Here is a 4505-nt window from a genome sequence, read left to right as displayed (position 1 = left end):
CATGACTGTGCGACTCTGCTTCATAACAAGGTGTGCTTTTCTGTGGTGTGCTTTGAACACAATGTTTATTAGTTGCTTTGTTGTGAACACTTGGTTCACCTTCTGCAGATTGTTGCTGAGATTTAAACAATCTAGAAAGTCCCTTACTTGACGTAGACGTTGCATCTGCATTACTATCTAAGTGAGCCTGCGCCTGTTCAACTACAGCATTAGTTTCATCTTCAAGATGACTAATTTCTTTTCAGTTTTAGTAACATTTTCACCCTGCTGATTCTTTGCATACGCTAAGGCCAGTTTTGTCATAACATTGATTGCTTTCACCTGACTTTCATTTACTTTATCTACACCATCTCTTATGTCTGTACGAGATGGTTGATTAAATGATTCTAGTAGACTGTACAACTTATTTTTAGCTTTGGTGAAGGCTGACTTTGCATTGGTTTTGTTGTTTCAGTTTCAAAATGCCCTCAAGTTGTGACTGAGACCCGTTTGGTTCTTGGGGTTTTAACTGACCATTTTTTACAGAGCCTTTTTCCTGTATGTCAGACATAACTGATTAATTGACTTACCGCTTGATTAATTGACTTACCGCTTGAAACCACGCTCTGCTACCATATGGGAATGAGGCAGTTCGTATTCCCCATTTATAAAATAAACGAAAAGTCAAAATAATTATGTCTGAACATTTAATACACCAAAACCGAAACAAAACAGTAAACCCAATGAAAATCCCCGCACTGTACATTCACCGAAAGTGTGAATGTTAACTAAGCTTCTATGCTTCCCGATAATGGAAGCAATCTACTAAGTAATTTGTAACTCCTGGCTGGAGCTCGATATGGACGACCCTGTCCCTCAGCAATATGTCTGACTAACTGCCGATGTTAAACTGATTAACGCTGTCGTCAGCTATCCCCACGAAATGCACGAGATTTTAAAACCCACGTGCATATACGCATAGCGACGGGTGTATTCGGGCGCGCTGACCCAAAGCTAAAACGAAAACATATATTTCCTTCTGTCCATACATTATAGTCCTCTGCCTTATCAAACGGCCCTGTGGCGCAACGGTAGCGTCTGACTTCAGATGAGAAGGTTGCGTGTTCAAATCACGTCCGGGTCAATTCAAAGTTTTGCTATTTTGGACATAAAATGAAATATATCTTGAAAAGAGTGGATTGTATGGTGGAGTTGTCAGCGTATTTCTGTGTGTAAGCAATGAGACATTACTACAATTTCAAAAGTCGATGTAAGACTAGGAACAATTCAGAGAGAAACAGAAAATGTGTTAAAAATGAGGGCGATGAAGGCATGGAGTATATATTTGTGCTTCAAGTACATTATAAGTCCTCTGCCTTATCAGACTGCCCTGTGGCGCAACAGTAGCGCGTCTGACTGCATGATCAGAAGGTTGCGTGTTCAAATCACGTCCGGAGTCAATTCAAAGTTTTGCTATTTTGAATTAAAAATGAAAATATATCTTGAAAAGAGTGGATTGTATTTATGGAGTTGTCAGCGTATTTCTGTGTGTAAGAAATGAGACATTACTACAATTTCCAAGTCGATGTAAGACTAGGAACAATTCAGAGGGAAAACAGAAGATGTTAAAAAATGAGGGGCGATGTAGGCATGGAGCATATATTTTGAACTTCAAGTACATTACCTATAGTCCTCTGCCTTATCAGACGGCCCTGTGGCGCAACTTGGAAGCGCGTCTGACTCCAGATCGTGAAGGTTGCGTGTTCAAAATCACGTCGGGGTCGAATTCAAAGGTTTGGCTATTTTGAATAAAAATAAAAATATATATTGAAAAGAGTGGATTGTATGGTAGGAGTTGTCAGCGTATTTCTGTGTGTAGAAATGAGACATTACTACAATTTCCAAGTCGATGTAAGACTAGGAACAATTCAGAGGTAAAAACAGAAAAATGTGTTAAAATAGGGCGATACGAGCATGGAGTATATATTTGTAAGCTCAAAATTACATTATAGTCCCTCTCCTTATCAGACCGCCCTGTGGCGCAACGGCTTATTTAGCGCGTCTGACTCCAGATAAAGGTTGCGTGAACTCCAAGATCAGAAGTTTGCTGGTTGCGTAGTTCGAGAAAGAAATCACGTCGAGGTCAATTCAAAGCTTGAGACTATTACTACAATTTGAATAAAAATGAAATATATCTATTGGAAAGAGTGGATTGTATGGTCCGGGAGTTGTCATGGCGTATTTCTGTGTGTAAGAAATCGGAGAGACATTACTACAATCTCCAAAGTCGATTTGTAAGACTAGGACATTACTTCAATTCAGAGACTAGGAAAACAGAAGAAACAATAATGTGTTAAAATGAGGGCTTATGTAGAGCATGAAGTATATATTTGTGCTTCAAGTACATTACAGTCCTCTGCCCAAATTATCCAACGGCCCTGTGGCGCAACGGTAGCGCGTCTGACTCCAGATCAGAAGAAGTTTACGTGTTCAAATCACGTCGAAGGGTCAATTCAAAGTTTGCTCTATTTTTGAATAAAAATGAAATATATCTTGAAAGAGTGGATTGTGTTGTCGAGAGTTGTCAGCGTATTTCTGTGTGTATTGATGAGACATTACTACAATTTCCAAGTCGATAAGACTAGGAACAATTCAGGAGGAAAACAGAAGATGTGTTAAAAATGAGGGGCGATGAAAGAGCATGGAGCATATATTTGTGCTTCAAGTACATTATAGTCCTCTGCCTTATCAGAGACGGCCCTGTGGCGCAACGGTAGCGCGTCTGACTCCAGATCAGAAGAAGGTTGCGTGTTCAAATCACGTCGCCGGGTCAATTCAAAGTTTGGCTATTTTGAATAAAAAAATGAAAATATATCTTGAAAAGAGGGGATTGTGTGTTGTCGAGTTGTCAGCGTATTTCTGTGTGTAAGAAATGAGACATTACGACAATTTCCAAGTCGATGTAAGACTACGGAACAATTCAGAGAAAACAGAAGATGATGTGTTGATAAAAACGAGGGCGATGTAGAGGCATGGAGCATATATTTGTGCTTCAAGTCCATTATAGTCCTCTGCCTCATCAGGACCGCCCTGTGGCGCAACGGTACGGCGCGTCTGACTGCAGATCAGAAGGTTGCGTGTTCAAATCACGTCGGGGTCAATTCAAAGTTTGGCTATTTTGGAATAAAAATGAAATATATCTTGAAAGAAGTGGATTGTGTTGTCGGATGTTGTCGTATTTCTGTGTGTAAGAAATGGGGGCCATTTACTACAATTTCCAAGTCGATGTAAGACTAAAGGAACAATTCAGAGAGAGAAGCAGAGATGTGTTAAAAATGAGGGGCGATGTAGAGCATGAAGTATATATTTATTAGCTTCAACGGCTATTTTGATCCTCTGCCGTGCCAAAACGGCCCTGTGGCGCAACGGTAGCGCGTCTGACTCCAGATCAGAAGGTTGCGTGTTCAAATCACGTCAGGGGTCAATTCAAAATTTTGGCTATTTTGAATAAAAAATGAAATATATCTTGAAAGAGTGGATTGTGTTGTCGAAGTTGTCAGCGTATTTCTGTGTGGTATTAGATGAGACATTACTACAATTTCAAAGTCGATGTAAGACTAGGAACAATTCCAGAGGAAAACAGAAGATGTGTTAAAATGAGGGCGATGAAAGAGCATGGAGCATATATTTGTGCTTCAAAGTACATTATAGTCCTCTAGGCTTATCTAGACTGGCCCTGTGGCGCAAACGGTAGCGCGTCTGACTCCAGATCAGAAGGTTGCGATGTTCAAATCACGTCGGGGTCAATTCAAAGTTTGGCTATTTTGAATAAAATGAAATATATCTTGAAAGAGGTGGATTGTGTTGTCGAGTTGTCAGCGTATTTCTGTGTGTCAGAAATGAGATTATTACTACAATTTCCAAGTCGATGTAAGACTAGGAACAATTCAGAGGAAAACAGAAGATGTGTTAAAAATGAGGGCGATGTAGAGCATGGAGCATATATTTGTGCTTCAAGTCCATTATAGTCCTCTGCCTTATCAGACGGCCCTGTGGCGCAACGGTAGCGCGTCTGACTGCAGATCAGAAGGTTGCGTGTTCAAATCACGTCGGGGTCAATTCAAAGTTTGGCTATTTTGAATAAAAAATGAAATATATCTTGAAAGAGTGGATTGTATGGTGGAGTTGTCAGCGTATTTCTGTGTGTAAGAAATGAGACATTACTACAATCTCCAAGTCGATGTAAGACTGGAACAAATTCAGGAGGGAAAACAGAAGCATAATGTGTGTTAAAAATGAGGGCGATGTAGAGCATGGATTATATATTTGTGCTTCAAGTACATTACAGTCCTCTGTCTTTGTCAGAATGTCCCTGTAGAAGTAACGGTACGCGTCTGACTCCAGATCAGAAGGTTGCGTGTTTCCAAATCACGTCAGGGGGTCAGATTCGAAAGTTTGGCTATTTTGAATAAAAAAATGAAATATATCTTGAAAAGAGTGGATTGTGTTGTCGAGTTGTCAGCGTA

At 40.1% G+C, this 4505-nt stretch overlaps 2 non-coding genes across 2 annotated transcripts; both read left to right on the top strand.

Annotated features, from left to right (window-relative positions):
- The first annotated feature begins 3062 nt into the window (after nucleotides 1–3062).
- Trnac-gca lies at nucleotides 3063–3139 on the top strand. Its single transcript has one exon. It is a non-coding gene; the product is annotated as a tRNA-Cys (tRNA).
- An 886-nt stretch (nucleotides 3140–4025) lies between these two features.
- Nucleotides 4026–4097, top strand: Trnac-gca. Its single transcript has one exon. It is a non-coding gene; the product is annotated as a tRNA-Cys (tRNA).
- The last annotated feature ends 408 nt before the right edge of the window (nucleotides 4098–4505 follow it).

Source organism: Haliotis rubra, unplaced genomic scaffold (assembly GCF_003918875.1).
Source record: "Haliotis rubra isolate DU_JTF1 unplaced genomic scaffold, ASM391887v1 Scf968, whole genome shotgun sequence".
Lineage (NCBI taxonomy): Eukaryota > Metazoa > Mollusca > Gastropoda > Lepetellida > Haliotidae > Haliotis > Haliotis rubra.
This window is presented reverse-complemented; position numbering and strand designations above follow the sequence as displayed.